This window comes from Panicum virgatum, chromosome 6K (genome assembly GCF_016808335.1).
Source record: "Panicum virgatum strain AP13 chromosome 6K, P.virgatum_v5, whole genome shotgun sequence".
Lineage (NCBI taxonomy): Eukaryota > Viridiplantae > Streptophyta > Magnoliopsida > Poales > Poaceae > Panicum > Panicum virgatum.
In genome coordinates, this window is record NC_053141.1 from 10,387,329 (window position 1) to 10,404,543 (window position 17,215).

Sequence of the window (17,215 nt, forward strand, 5' to 3'; positions counted from 1 at the left end):
ATTTGCACCAACACCCTTGAATAATATGCCAATGCCATGCTGGTATCTGTTCCCATGTGCCATAAAAAAATATTGACATTTTATTGCACGGCTTTGCTCGAGTGTGTTCAGCTAATTATCATGTTACATGGCTTGCCACATCTGAATCTACTCTATTTGGTGAACGTGCATGGACTAATTAATGTTTTGGCTCTATAAAAAATGTTATAAACACTATTGATTGGAGAGCTAGTATCTATATCACTATATGTATATTATCACGCTCTGTCTTCTCTAGACACCACTTATAAACATCATGGGTATATTTAATTATTACGCTCTCTCCTCTCTAGACACCACTCATAAATATCATAGGTTGAGACTGCTCTAAGGATTCAGCAATTGTAATGGTAATAAGATTTTGGAGGCCAGAGGCTGGGTTAGCCCCCAGGTTCTTTGGAACCTTAAGTGGGAAGCCAGGTTCTCTCTACGATATGCGTGGTCGGCGACGCCCTCACTCCCGGCGAGGTGCGCCGCCCGGGAAATGGTAATAAGATTAATGTAATCAGTTGCCGGTGCCATCTGTCATATTGTACTCTCTCTATTTTTATTTGCAAGTCATATTAGGTTTACCCTAAGTCAAACTTGCCAAACTTTGACCAAACCTATAGAAAAAATAATAACATTTTCAATACCAAATTTGTTTCATTAGATCCACTATGAAGTATATATTTTGATAGTGCATAGGTTGAATAGTATAGTTGTTGCTATATTTTTCTATAGATTTAGTCAAAGTTAGTCAAGGTTGACTTAGGACAAACCTAATACGATATGTAAACAAAAATGGAGGAAGTAGTGGAAAACATCTTTGGTTGGGCATTCTAACTGTTGTGAATGGAATTTGCAATGTAATGAACATAAATGTAAGAGGTGAATGAGCAGCTTTATTCATTGATCATCGGAGCCTATTTATAGATTACAAGAGGTGTTCAAACTCCTTTCTTTTTCCCGCTCAACTCCACCATGATCCACGAACTCCAGTTCGTGGTTGGTTGCCCACGCACTGCACGAACGTGGAACGTGATGGTGGGCTTGTAGGCGGGAACAGTTTGGTCTTCAGTGTTTGAATGATTCGGGTGAGATCACCCCTATTTCAAACTTAACACTCCCCCTTGATCGAATCCGAGCCTTGAGATCAATTATATTATTATCTTCCAAAAAAAACCCTGTGGGAAAAAGGAAGATTTGAATGGTGGATACTCTATCATAAACTCAAGGAGTTTAAGGAGTATTTTATGTCCTTTTGATATCTCCATAAAAACCCCGGTGGGGAAAACAAGAGATAAGACATAAGCTCATGTTAACATTGTCTCATTAAAAATTTTGTATGAGAAAATCCTTATGAGAAAAAAACTCATAAAAGAAAAGAGTTCAACGAAATGTGAACAGAGTTAATTCTCAAGAGACACCCCTCCTGAATCCTGCAACTCTCGAAGCCGTTTCATACCAATCCCTCGAACACATTTTTCAAATGAGGAGGTTGGTAGAGATTTGGTGAAAAGATCGGCGAGGTTGTCTCAAGATTTTGTCTGCATGACATTTATCACTCCGCTTTGCTGAAGCTCATGCGGAAAGAATAATTTGGGAGCAATGTGTTTTGTCATGTTGCTCTTGATATAACCCGTCTGCATCTGTGTAACACAAGCTGCATTATCCTCATAGATAATGGTTGGTGTTTTAATGGAACCAATTCCACATGATTGCTCTATGTGGTTTATCATCCTGCGGAGCCAAACGCATTCGCGTGAGGCTTCATATAGTGCAATGATCTCAGAATGATTTGTGGATGTAGCCACAAGCGTTTGCTTGGACGATTTCCATGAAATGGTCATTCCTCCATGAAGGAAAATGAACCCTGTCTGTGATCTAGCATTGTGGGGATCTGAAAGGATCGACACTAGGCCTAGAGGGGGGGGGGGTGAAAAGGCCTATTTAAAAAAAATTCTTGAAAAACTTGACAGAAAATCGTCAGGGTCGGATGATTCGGCCCTGTGTCGGATGGTCTAGCCTTCCCAAGCCCGGATGATCCGGCACACCTTCGGATCTTCCTACAGGAGGTGATAAACTAGTACGAGATTTGAAATCTACTTAGCTTTTGACGATTCCCTTTGAATACAAAGTTGACAAATGATGTAGCTAAGCCTGTGAGCAAGTTCTATGCGAAAGATAGGCTACTAACAAGTAGATCGGGTCAAAAAGCTCAAGAACAATATGAAGAACAAAAAGTAAATGAGACACGGGATTTGTTACCTAAGTTCACTCCACAAAGGAGCTACGTCTCCGTTGAGATGCTCACAAAGAGCCGGGTTGTCACTAGTCCCAAGTCTCTCTCAATCAACCACGAAGGAGGATTGAGTCACTTACTATTATTCTCACAAAGAGAAGGTGGTGATATAAACTTCCGGAGGCTCAACCACAAAGGTGTGGGAGCTCACTGGCACCTCTAACCATCCAGGAGCGAAGCTCCAAGAGTAACAAATGCGAATCGACGAATCAAAGGATGCTTCAAGTGCTTCTTGAGATGAACAGGTGATAGCTCACGAAGTGCTCACAACTCAACCATCAAATTTCACTTCCTCTCAATCCCTAGGTGAATCCTTGCAAGAATCAAGCTCTTGGATGAAGAGGAGTGGAATAATGAAAGCTTGGGAGGCTTGGTTGGTCGTGGGGAGAAGAAGAAGTAAAAGAGGGGGGGGGGGGGGGTGAAGGGGTATATATACTCCCACCTCCGCAGCTGACCGTTATGTGTGTTTTCTGGGGTTCCTGGATCATCCGGGTAACATTGGATCATCCGGGAGAGTAACAGAATAGGCTAAAACACACTCGAAAACTCCCACGTCCGGATCATCCGGCGTTGCCCAGACACTACCAGGCGCTCACAAAGTTCCAGGTTCGCATCATCCGGGCCAAGGCCGGATCATCCGGACTTGGACAGAGAGGTTTGGGCTCATAAAAACCACAAGGACCGGATCATCCGGCCTAGGGCCGGATCATCCGGCCTTATCCAGAGAGGTTTCGGCAGGGCAGGCCGGATCATCCGACCTAGGGCCGGATCATCCGACCCAGTGCAGAAAGCTTTTGTGCACAAGTGTTTTGTGAGTTAACAAGTGTCTCTCAAGTGTGAAAGTCATCTCAATAAGGCACTTTGACAATCTAGATTAATCAAATGCGTCCCCCTTGATAGTATGGTGGTCCTATACTCAATTTCAAATCAAAAATTAAAATTAAATCTCCTATAGAATCCACCATACAATAAATTTGAATTGGGGACCTTCCTTTCATCTTCTTCTTGATTATTTCAATTATACCTGCACACATCTTATTGAAAGCATCATATCCCAAATTGTGATTGTCAAGAATCACCAAAATTAATTAGGGGCCCAAATGCACTTTCAATCTCCCCCTTTTTAGGTATTGATGACAATACCAATTTGGACTCACAAAGGGAGGAATAAAGATACATGAATTGTAAATCAAGAGATAGGAGAGCTCCCCCTAAATATGTGCATGAATATTTCAAAGTGGCCTCAAATGCCAATGCACATATTTAAGTGGACTCCCCCTAAAACATTGCATACAAGTGCTTTTGTATGATAAAATAACCGTGATGCATATGACAAGATCAACACAACAATAAAATGAGAAATAACATTACATCATCCATAAGCATCACACGATAGATAATATCAAATTCGACATCACACTAGCAAATAAGTCTTACAAATGAAAATAGTTCACGTGGCACACACCACACATAACACCATCACATAGTTCTTATATGTCCATACAAGAATGAAAATGATAAACGATAAAAGATAGATGGGGGTCTTCAAGCACCAAATCCACTCCCCCTTTGGCATCAAGCGCCAAAAAGGAAGCTACTCCTCCTCCTCATCATCATCGCCATCGTCATCACCCTCGGACTTCTTCTTCTTCTTCTTCTTCTTCTTCTTCTTCTTCTTCTTCTTCTTCTTCTTCTTCTTCTTCTTCTTGAATCTCTTGACTGTCATAGTCAAGCTCATCATCATCATCACCAAGAGGATTTTATTGGGGCACAAAATCATCCCAAGGGTTGTAGACTCTAGGAGGAGTGGGATAGTCTCTAGGCTCACGAACAGGAGAATGAGGAAGATCAACCTTGGCCATGATATCCTTTTGCCTCCTCTCCAACTTGAGGAGTTCCTCATCCATGTATCTCCTATGCTCACGCATCTCTTGAGCATTCTGGCGATATATATTGAAGTAAGCAAATACACCTTGAGCAATGATTGTCAGCTTGCTTTTCTTAGCCTTGGAAGCCTTGTGTCTCCGTGAAGTAGAAGGACCCGCAGGAGGAGACGAAGGAGCAGCCCCAAAAGATGATGCACCAGGAGCAGTGGTAGATGGATAGGCACTTGGAAAATCTTCACTCGGTGTGATCCCAGTGCTTTGAGTGCCAATGTGAAGTGCTTGCTCAATCTTGCCCTTGCTTGTATGATATGGGGCATGAATGGTACTATGCAAAATGTTGAGCTGTGTCACTGTCTTGATCATGATGACAGATTCATACCAATTAGCTTGATGAGGGAACCAAAAACAAGCATCCCCAAAGAAACTACGCTCAACAATAGTAGGATCTTCACTATATCTCAGGTGTTCAATAGAATTTCCACCCCTCTTATAATTTACCATAGGGGGATCACGACGATCACGAGTGGGACGTATGATAGAAGCCATGGCATTTTCAAGATATGAAAGATTAATATCAGCATTAGGCTCAGGTATAGGATTTCTGGGATTAACTAGTGCAGTGCTAGAGCTAGACTGTTCACGAGCCCTTCTTGGGGGGTTACCTCTGCCTTGCCTTGTAGGATTTCCTGCACCCCGTCCTCTCACATTTCTCTTGGTTGCACCCTTCTTTGTGCTTGTCTTGCACTTGACATAGATTTCACCATCAGAGCCCGTTTCATAATCCTCACTGGATTCAGAGTCAGTGGGGTGACCCTTCTTCTTGGTAACCTTTTTTCTCACCATCTAGATCAAAAGATATGGAAACATGATTTAGGATATGATGGAGAAAGGGTCGCGAATTCATGAATGAGTTATTGTTTCCTGACCACAGTCGGATCATCCGGCAATGGGTCGGATCATCCGGCCCTGTCAGGGTCGGATCATCCGGCCTATAGTCGGATCATCTGGCTCTGGTCGGGAAGAACACCAAATCCATGAATCCGAGGATTCGACCCACCAAATCTTATGAAACTCTAGGCATGACCTCTAGATAGATAAAGAAAGTGATTCACCGGAGGAAAATGCCTAGAACTTCCTACATTGAGAGATCGGGGCGAAAGGATTTTGAATAAAATACCTTTGAGTTTCCCGCGCGAATCCAAGAAGTTCTGGAGGGGTTCCGGGTCTTCCGAGGTGTAGGGAATCAAAGGACTTGATGGCTCGACAAATCCTTGGTTGAATCACAAGATAGCCGCGCAGAGAATTTGAGGAGTAAGGGGCGGTGGCGGTAAAAGAATGAGAGGGGCTAGGGCTCCTCACGGTTCAAGCTATTTATAGGAGAACAGTCACGGCCGGATGATCCGGTGTAGGGCCGGATCATCCGGATCCTACCAGAGGTGAACTGAGCAAGGGAAGCTGGATGATCCGGGGTATGGCCGGATCATCCAGCGGGCACCAGAGCCGAACTGGCTTGATGGGGCCGGATCATCCGGAATAGGGATGAATGATCCGGGCTCCACCAGAGACGAAAAGGATCAAAGAGTTTGGATCATTAGGCCAAAGGTCAGAAGATCCGACACACACCAGAGAGATTTTGAAAGAAAGAGATTAGATCGATGTGATGAGAGATTTTGGATAAAGGTGTATGAACATGTGAGGCCCTTGACTCAAAATGATCAGCCACATTCAACAATACATAACCATGATCAAATGAGGCAAGGAGTGATCCAAAGATCACAACATCGATAATTTTGAAAAACTCACACAAATAAGATTTTTCTTAGTCTAGGCATCAATACAAGATGTATGCAACAAGTCAAGCCAAGTTACGAGAATCCAAGATATTTAGCTCACTCCTAAGAAAATAAAACCTTTGCTCATCGAGGGGCTTTGTGAAGATATCGGCGTACTCACATGACTTAGAGCGATATCTCCTTTGGCTTCGTGATCTCTTAGGAAATGATGTCTTATGTCAATGTGCTTGGTTCTTGAGTGTTGGACGGGATTATTGGCTAGTTTAATGGCACTCTCATTGTCACACAAGAGAGGGATCTTTTTGTATTCACAGCCAAAATCACTCAAGGTTTGCCTCATCCAAAGTAGTTGAGCACAACAAGCACCGGCTGCAACATACTCGGCCTCGGCGGTGGATAGCGCAATGGAATTTTGTTTCTTAGAACTCCAAGACACCAAGGACCGCCCAAGTAATTGATAAGTCCCCGTTGTGCTCTTTCGATCTATCTTGCAACCGGCATAATCCGAATCGGAATAGCCAAGTAGATCAAAAGTGGAGCCCTTGGGATACCACATGCCAAGGTTTGGAGTATGCACTAAATATCTCAAGATTCTTTTAACAGCTACCAAATGGCATTGCTTAGGATTAGCTTGAAATCTTGCACACATGCACACACTAAGCATAATATCCGGCCTAGATGCACAAAGGTAAAGAAAAGAACCAATCATGGAGCGACATACCTTTTGATCCACTGATTTTTCATCTTCATTTAGATCAAGTTGTCAATTTACGGCCATAGGAGTCTTGATAGGTTTAGCATCGGCCATGTCATACTTCCTTAGCATATCACTTGTATATTTAGTTTGACATATGAAAGTCCCTTCTTTCAATTGCTTGATTTGAAAACCAAGTAAGAACTTCAATTCACCCATCATGGACATCTCAAATCTCTTCGTCATGATCCAACTAAACTCTTCATAAAACTTTTCATTAATAGAACCAAATATAATATCATTAACATAAATTTGACAAACAAAGAGATTTTTATCTACTTTTTGAGTGAAAAGAGTAGAATCGGCTTTGCCCATTACAAAACCGTTCTTGAGAAGAAATTCCTTAAGGCATTCATACCATGCTCTAGGAGCTTGTTTAAGCCCATAGAGCGCCTTATGGAGCTTGTATACGTAGTTGGGATGCTTGGGATCTTCAAAGTCCGGGGGTTGCTCAACATATACTAGCTCGGATAAAGGTCCATTTAAGAATGCACTCTTGACATCCATTTGATATAGCTTGAAATCATGATGAGCGGCATAGGCTAGCAATATTCTAATTGATTCAAGCCTAGCCACCAGAGCATATGTTTCACCAAAATCCAATCCTTCAATTTGAGTGAAACCTTGAGTAATCAATCGAGCCTTATTTCTTGTGACAACGCCATGTTCATCTTGCTTGTTCCGGAAAACCCACTTGGTTCCAATCACATTTTGCTTGGGTCTTGGCACTAGTTCCCAAACTTCATTTCTTGTGAAGTTATTCAACTCTTCTTGCATAGCCATCACCCAATCCGGATCACCGAGCACTTCAACTACCTTAAGAGGTTCCAAGGAGGAAACAAACAAGTAATATTCATAAAAAGTTGCTAAACGAGAATGAGTAGTTACCCCTCTTCGAATACTCCCAAGGATATTGTCAACGGGATGATCCCGTTGTATAATTTGATGCACTCTTGGATGAGACACTTGGTGTTGAGGTTGAATGGGTCCATCATCATCATCATTTTCAGCTTGAGGTGCTTCTTCTCGAGTTTGTTCACCTTGAGCTCCCCCCTTGATCCATGCCATGATCATGATCGTCACCATGAGCATGACTTTGATCCTGTGGGATGTGAGAACTTGTTGGTTCAACTCTAGTGGATGATGATGGATCGTCATTTCTTGCTTCAACCATAGCATTACTCCCTTCTTCTCGTGGCTTCACTTCACCTAAGCCCATTCTCATGATTGAGACACTTGGAGGCTCTTCTTGATCTACAAAACTTTCATTAACTTGCTCTACTTGAGAGCTGTTGGATTCATCAAACTTCACATCTGCCGTGGTCTCAACACAACCGGTGGTTTTGTTGAAAACACGATAGGCATGTTTGTTAGTACCATAACCAAGAAGAAAACCTTCATCAACCTTTGGTGCAAACTTTGAGCTTTTGGTTTTCTTGTTAAGTATGAAACACTTGCAACCAAAAACTCTAAAGTAGTGCACCTTAGGCTTGTTACCGGTGATTATCTCGTAGGGTGTCTTGCCCAAATACTTGTGGATGTAGAGACGGTTGATGGCATGGCAGGCCGTGTTGATTGCTTCTACCCAAAAGATATCCGAAGACTTGTACTCATCGAGCATGGTTCTTGCAGCTTCAATCAATATTCTATTCTTCCTCTCCACAATACCATTTTGTTGTGGAGTATATGGAGCGGAGAATTCATGCTTGATCCCTTTTTCATCAAGAAATTCTTCAACATTGGTGTTTCGAAATTCCGAGCCATTGTCACTTCTAAGATTCTTGATCTTCAACTCAAACTTATTTTGAGCTCTTCTAATGAATTTCTTGACGATTCTTTGAACTTCGCTTTTGTCATGCACAAAAAATACCCAAGTGAATGTAGAAAAATCATCAACAATTACAAGACCATATTTGTTACCACCAATGCTTATGTAGGTAATTGGTCCAAATAGGTCCATATGTAGAAGCTTCAATGATCTTGATGATGTCAAGATGTTCTTCGCGCGATGTGGAGCACCAACTTGTTTACCTACTTGACATGCACTACATAACCCATCTTTCTCAAAAACAACATTGGTTAGTCCTTGGATGTGCCCGTCCTTTTGAAGTTTGGCCAAGTTCCTCATGCCAACATGGGCTAGTCGGTGATGCCAAAGCCAACCCAAGTCGGATTTTACCACTAAATAAGTCTTGGGCTCAATTTTCTCCTTAGAGAAATCAATAAGATAAACTTTGCCTTTTAAATGACCCATAAAAGCAATAGAGGAATCCTCCCTCCTAGAGACGGTCACACCCTCATCAGTAAAGAGACAATTATAGCCCATCAAACAAAGTTGTGATACGGACAACAAATTGTATCCCAATTTCTCAACCTAATAAACATCATTAATTGAATTATTTTGAGTGAGAGCAATTTAACCTAAACCAATTGCCTCTCCTTTGCTATTGTCTCCAATGACAATAGTTTCTTTAGGAATGTCATTTGTTTCCAATGAAGTGAACAAGTCTTTCTCCCCGGTCATATGATTTGAACATCCACTGTCAAGCAACCATGCACTTTCACCTGAGGAGTATGCCTTATTCCCCTTGGCCATGAGGCACATGGGGTGATCATCTTCATCATCGGAGAGGTTGTTGAAGAGCTTTGGTGTTGATGAAGTAGTGAGCAAGGCAAGAGATGTCGTGCCCTCATTGTCGAAGTCGTCACTTGACTCCCATCCTTCACCAACACGAGCCTTGCCATTCTTCTTCTTGTACTCCTTACTCTTCTCTTTGTACCTCTTCTCCTTGTCATAACTCTTGTCTTTGACTTTGTCCTTGTACTTCTTATCATCATTTTCATTGTTGTTATTTTGAGGACAATCTGCTATGAAGTGATCCTTTTCACCACACTTGTAGCATCTTCTTTGTGAGGTTCCTCTCTTGAAGTTTCACTTCTTCATGAACTTCTTGAAGTTTCTCACCATCATGGCGAGTTCCTCATCGGTGCTATCTCCATCACTTGATTCAACTTTCTTCTTTTGCTTTGTTTGCTTCTCATTTGTTTCAACCGTCTTGCTTGGTTTGGCCTTGAGAGCAATAGTCTTGACTTCTTCTTTGAGAAATTGACTTGGCAACATCTAGAGCATTCATCTCATAAAATTGCAACTCATTCAGCAAGTTGATTGGCTTCATCTTCTTGTATGACTCTTTGCCTCTAATGTAAGTTGCCAACATAGAGTTCTTGCGCGCATAACCTCTAAGCCTCTTCTTAGTGACCTTGAAATCATCCCAATCTTTGCTACCAAGAGTTTTAATCTCGGTAACGAGAAGTGTGAGCCTATCATGCATTTGTTGAATAGTTTCATCCTTCTTCATGACAAATGCTTTCAAATCTCCTTGGAGAAGATCTATCTTTCCCTCCTTAACTTCATCATTTCCTTCATGTGACATCTTGAGGGTGTCCCAAATCTCCTTTGCACTAATGATTCCTCTAACTTTGTTTTACTCCATTGTGCAAAGAGAGCTTCTAATGACTCTCACGGCTTGAGCATTGCGAAACATATCATGTTCATATTCCGGAGTAGCCACTTCATCTTCTCCAAGTGGAGGCACACCTACACACACAATAGTCCAAAGATGTGGATTAAGTCCATATAGATGCACTTGCATATCTTCGCTCCAACGGGCATAGTCAGTTCCATCAAATGGAGGAGGTTTGCCCATTGGAACTGTAGAGAAAGAAATATTGGAAGAATTAGAGAATTGTGAGGTCTTGTATGGATGAGACACGGTGTGAAATCCTTGTTGATTCTTCTTCTCATTTTCCGATTTCATCTTCTCTTTGAAAAGCATTTGAGCCCTCTTTTCAACTCTTTCATTCATCTTCTTCTTTATCTTTTCTTTTCGCTTGATTGTCCTTTCTTCCTCTTCCATTTCTCCTTCAATATCGCTCACTTCAAAGTCACTATCATTGACTTCGAAAGTGGAGGAAGTGCCACCAACGCTTTCATCCCTACCACCGGCCATAATGTTTTTCCCTTAGCGGTTAAGCCTTAATCAAAAGATTAGGCTCTGATACCATTTGAAAGGAATGACACTAGGCCTAGAGCGGGGTGAATAGGCTTGTTTAAAAAAATTCCTGAAAAACTTGATAGAAAATAGTCAGGGTCGGATGATCCGGCCCTGTGTCGGATGATCCGGCCTTCCCAGGCCCAGATGATCCGGCACACCTTCGGATCTTCCGACACGAGGTGATAAACTAGTACGAGATTTGAAATCTACTTAGCTTTTGACGATTCTCTTTGAATACAAAGTTGACAAATGATGTAGCTAAGCCTGTGAGCAAGTTCTATGCAAAAGATAGACTACTAACAAGTAGATCGGGTCAAAAAGCTCAAGAACAATATGAAGAACAAAAAGTAAACGAGACACGGGATTTGTTACCGAAGTTCACTCCACAAAGGAGCTACATCTCCGTTGAGATGCTCACAAAGAGCCGGGCTGTCACTAGCCCCAAGTCTCCCTCAATCAACCACGAAGGAGGATTGAGTCACTTACTATTGTTCTCACAAAGAGAAGGTGGTGATACAAACTTCTAGAGGCTCAACCACAAAGGTGTGGGAGCTCACTGGCACCTCTAACCGTCCAGGAGCAAAGCTCTAAGAGTAACAAACGTGAATCGATGAATCAAAGGATGCTTCAAGTGCTTCTTGAGATAAACATGTGATAGCTCACGAAGTGCTCACAACTCAACCCTCAAATCTCACTTCCTCTCAATCCCTTGGTGAATCCTTGCAAGAATCAAGCTCTTGGATAAAGTGGAGTGGAAGAATGAAAGCTTGGGACTCTTGGTTGGTCGTGGGGAAAAGAAGTAAAAGAGGGGGGTGAAGGGGTATATATACTCCCACCCCCGCAGCTGACCGTTATGTGTGTTTTCTGGGGTTCCCGGATCATCCGGGCAACATTGGATCATACGGGAGAGTAACAGAATAAGCTAAAATACACTCGAAAACTCCCACGTTCGGATCATCCGGCATTGCTTACACACTACCAGGCGCTCACAAAGTTCCAGGTTCGCATCATCCGGGCCAAGGCCGGATCATCCGGACTTGGACAGAGAGGTTTGGGCTCATAAAAACCACAAGGACCGGATCATCCGGCCTAGGGCCGGATCATCCGGCCTTATCCAGAGAGATTTCGGCAGGGCAGGACGGATCATCTGACCTAGGGCCGGATCATCCGATCCAGTGCAGAAAGCTTTTGTGCACAAGTGTTTTGTGAGTTAACAAGTGTCTCTCAAGTGTGAAAGTCATCTCAATTAGGCACTTTGACAATCTAGATTAATCAAATGCGTCCCCCTTGATAGTACGGTAGTCCTATACTCAATTTCAAACCGAAAATTAAAATTAAATCTCCTATAGAATCCACCATATGATAAATTTGAATTGGGGACCCTCCTTTCATCTTCTTCTTGATTATTTCAATTATACCTGCACACATCTTATTGAAAGTATCATATCCCAAATTGTGATTGTCAAGAATCACCAAAATTAATTAGGGGCCTAGATGCACTTTCAGAATCAGACATGTCTTGCTAATAGATTCACTGTGAAAGCAATGTCAGGCCTGTTACTATTTGCAAGATACATGAGCGCTCCAATGAGACTGAGATAAGGGTATTCAGAGCCCAGTACGTCTTTTCCTTCCTCCCTTGGTCGGAAATGATCTTTCTCTAAGTCCAATGACCTAACAACCATGGGGGATTTAGCTGGATATGATTTATCCATTTTGAATTTCTCCAATACTTTCTCGACGTTGACAGATTGATGCACTAATATTCCAGATCGAAGGTGCTCAATTTGCAAACCTAAGCAAAATTTGGTTTTACCCAAATCCTTCATCTCGAATTCCGTCCTTAGATGATTGCAGGCTTCATCTATATCTTGGTGCCAATGATGTTTAAATCATCTACATACACGGATATAATGCAGAATCCTGTGGAGGACCTTTTGATGAAGACGCACAAACAAACATCATTGCTAGAATAGCCCTTTTGAAGAAGGTACTCACTCAGCCGGTTGTACCACATTCTTCCCGACTGTTTAAGACCGTATAACGATCTTTGAAGCTTTACACAATACATGTTGCGATTTGGGCTTGAATTTGGTATAGAGATTCCATCAGAAACCTTCATGTAAATATTCGAATCTAGTGACCCATAGAGATATGCAGTCACAACATCCATCAACTGCATAGATAGACGCTTTTGTACTGCCAGAGATATTAAGTATCGGAAAGTAATTCCACTCATTACTGGAGAGTAAGTTTCATTGAAATCAATGCCGGGTCTCTGCGTGAACCCTTGTGCTACAAGCCTCGCCTTGTATCTCACCACCTCATTGTTTTTATTCCATTTCCGAACGAAAACCCATTTGAAACCCACAGGAAATGTTTTAGGAGGTGTAGGTATTACTGATGAGAGTACCTCTTTTTTTGTGAGGCAGGCCAATTCCGCCTCAATTGCTTCCTTTCATTTGTTTCAGTCCGAGCGCTTTTTGCACTCTACCATGGACTTAGGATCTGGATCATTTTGAAGGTTTTATACAATTGATGTTGCAAAATATATGTCGACAATTGTAGTCTTTCTGTTGTATGATTCTCCAGAATCAACATAATTGGTGAAAATTTCTTGCACCTCATCCGGTTGTTCAGTATTTCCCAATACAACATTGTTGGGGTGTTCCGATGTCCCATCATCCGGATTTAAGTGCACTATTGATGTGGGATGTGGATTTGGTATGTCCACTTGGTGTCTCTCAACTTGAGGTTGAGTTGCATTTACCAGTTTAGAGGGTTCATTCCTCTGTTTCCTGGTGCGCTTACGAGAAGTCGTAGCCTTAGGAGCAGCCATACTTCTACCTTTCTCTTGCTGAGATGGTAGCTGAATAGTTTTATTTGGTACCTCTAAGCTGAATAGTTTTATTTGGTGCCTCTATTCTTTCCGGCACATACCTTGCTAGGAATGATGATTTTGTGACACCTTTGGTGTTGGTAAATGCATCTGGTAAATTGTTTGCAATGTGTTTCCACTCAATTATTCTCTGAACTTGAAGTTTAGTTTCTTTGGTACCTGATCCTCCTTTAGGGTGTCAATGGCATCCCAATTGATTTCCTGGCATTCAGTATGGTACTTGAATTCTCCCCCTAATGCCGGGAAATGATCTTTATTGAAGATACACTGGGCAGTGAGTAGGTCCCTTGTGAGGCGCTCTAGGTATTTTATGATCGATGGAAATAAATACCCCACGTAGATCCCCAATTTCCTGTGAGGGCCCATAGAGGTATCCATTGGTGGTGAAATCGGTACGTATACAGCTCAACCAAATTTCCGTAGATGGGAAATACTTAGAGGATAACCATGAACCAATTGCAGTGGGGAGGCTGAATGGTATGCAGTTGGGCACAATTGTATCAAGTTTGCAACGTGTAGGACTGCATGACCCCCAATAAGTTGTTGGAAGATTACAATCTTGCAATAATGGTCTAGCGATGAGCTTTATTCTCTTGATGAGAGATTTTGCTAAACCGTTCTGAGTGTGAACATACGGCATTGAATGTTGTACTTCAATTCCTAATTCCATACAATAATCATTGAAAGCTTTGGAAGAAAATGCAGCCGCATTGTCCATTCTGATTGACTTTATCTGGTGTTTACGTTGACTTTCTCTAAGTCGAATGACTTGTGCAATCAACTTTGCAAATGCATGGTTTCGCGTCGACAAGAGGCACACATATAACCATCTTGTGGATGCATCGATGAGGACTGTGAAATATCTGAACGGCTCGGATAAAGGCTGAATGGGTCCACATATGTCTCCTTGAATGCGTTCAAGGAACTTGAGTGGTTCAGCTTATATTTTGAGATGTGAGGGTCTCAAAATTAATTTCCCACTTGCGCATGAGGTGTACATGAGATCTGATGATTGTGGGAATTTCTTATCACTCACACCATGACCAATTGAATTGCTAATAATTTTTCTCATCATCCTGATTTTGGGATGGCCAAGGCAGTCATACCAAGTTTGGAATGTGTCAACATTCTTAAAAATCACTTTGTATGCAACATATGGTACGGGTTTGATATAGGTGTAGTACAATCTAGATGGGAAAAGGGCACCTTTTCAAGTGTCTCTTTGCCTTGTCCGATATCCTTGGTAAAAAGAAGAAATTCTTCTTTATTTTCTTCATATGTTTCCACATAAATACCATTTTTTCAGATATCACTATAGCTTAGTAGGGTACGAGTTGAATCGGGATACAATAATGCCTCCTCGATATGTATTTGTGTACCTATTGGAAGTATGATAGTGGCCTTTCCAGAACATACTATCATAGCATTGCGTCCAACTGGTAAGAACCATTCCTTCCCTCTTTGTAAGAGTTTGGAAATATCTCACTTCCCTAAGTATAGTATTAGTGGTACAGCTGTCCACTAGGCACATCTCTTCCTCCATTTGGGTTGACTCCCCGTAATGATCTATATAATTCAGAATTAAATAAAACTCATGAAATAGAACACACCAATGACATTAATAGAAATAGTACTTAATTACATCCAGCAAAGTGAATGAAAAGTAGCAACATCATGTTCAAATTACAATACTCCTTGCAAATTTAAATGGAATGACTAAGTAGTATGGAGCCTAGAGGAGGTCTCCATACACATCAGTGGAGTAGTCCACGATTATGGCGTCGATGGTCAGAGGTTTCTTCTCAGTAGGTGGCGAAGTCGTGGCGTTGCTTGGTCTAGCTCCATGTGGAGCTTGATCCGAAGTGCCCGTCTCTAGCTCGTGAGAAGCGAAGTGTGCTTCAAACTTTTGACTGTCCTGTGCACGACCTGCAGACTTCTTGTAGAGATCCACCAGATATTTCGGGGTCCGACACTTCTTTGCCACATGATTGTAACAACCACACTTGTAGCAAGCAGTTTTGTTGTTTTTATCATATTTTGGCTTAGAGATGCCTTTCCCTTTCTGGAATTTGCTACATGGCTTGCGGGTTCTGTTGCGCTTGCCTTTGCCAGTTGAACCTCCAGACTGGGTGTTCATATTCTGACCAGATTTCTTAATGTTGGCATGTACCTCAGGTTGAGGTGCAGTTCCCATAGGGTGCTGCTGAGAGTTCCAGATGGTTATCTCATGGTTCTTCTCTGCCTGACGCAATGTCTGAATCAGTAAGGCATAATCTGTAAAGTTCTTCTCACGGTATAAGAGTGTAAGGATTCTTTCAGATGGAAGCATTGTCAATATCTTCTCAATCTTTTCCGCCTCAGTTGGCTCCTTCCCACAAAACTGGAGTTTCTGGCTAACTCTATGAACAACATGATTGTATTCATCTACAGTCTTAAAGTCCTATAGGTGCACATAGTTCCACTCATGAGATGTCTCAGGTAGAACTATTGCTTTCTGCTGTTCATAGCGCTGCTTGAGATTGTTCCACAATGCATGTGGATTTTCCTCCATCCTTTATTCAGACTTTAAGTCTGGATGGATATGATTTCTTATGATGTATAAGGCCTCATATTTGTTTTTCTCTGTCATGGATTTTGTACTTGTTTTCGAGTCTGACAAGCATGCATATTGTCCGCATCATGACAGACTCACTTTGATGTCCGTCGCCCATGTGGGGAAATTGTGTCCATCAAGAGCGAGAACCTCAAACTCTTTGTTGGCCATCTCACCTACATTCCAATTTGCCGATAATTTTGAGAAATTTAGCAAACTTGATGCAATAGTGTGAATTCAATGAAATTGAACTCCAACAATTAAATAATCTCAATATTTTGGTGTGAAACCGAGGCTTATTTTGTATTTGATTAAGCTGGATATTCATCCTTTTATTTCAAAATTTGAAAATCATATGTTGGGATAGTCACTTATTATAGTGTAGATCCCTTAGTGATTTTGGAATATCACTTTGCATATGACCAATTTTGAAAAAAATTAGATAGGATAGAGCTATTTCAAATTAAATTTGAGCCATCAAGTTTATTTTGAGTTTGAGGAGATAGTCGCAATATTGTTATATCGTAGATCTCGTGTTTTCTCAAACTTCAAGGAAATTTATTCCTAGTCGAGGAGATAGTCACTATATGTTTGTATGTGTAGATTTCATGTTGTCTCAACATTTAGTTGAGGAGATAATTACTATATATTTGTATGTGTACATCTCATGCTGTCTCAACTTCAAAGAATTTATTCCAAAATAGATATTGCATTTTGTGTGTAAATTGCATAATTTAAAGGGCAACAATAGTAATTTGCAAGAGTAAATATAAATAAATAACATGGAAATGCATAAGGGTGCTTGAACAAACACATATTTACATTAACTGGAAATATAAAGGGTCTGAATATAAGATTACAGACTCATATGCTTGCTAGAATGTAAATGGTAGAAAGCCTGAGGGCTTATAT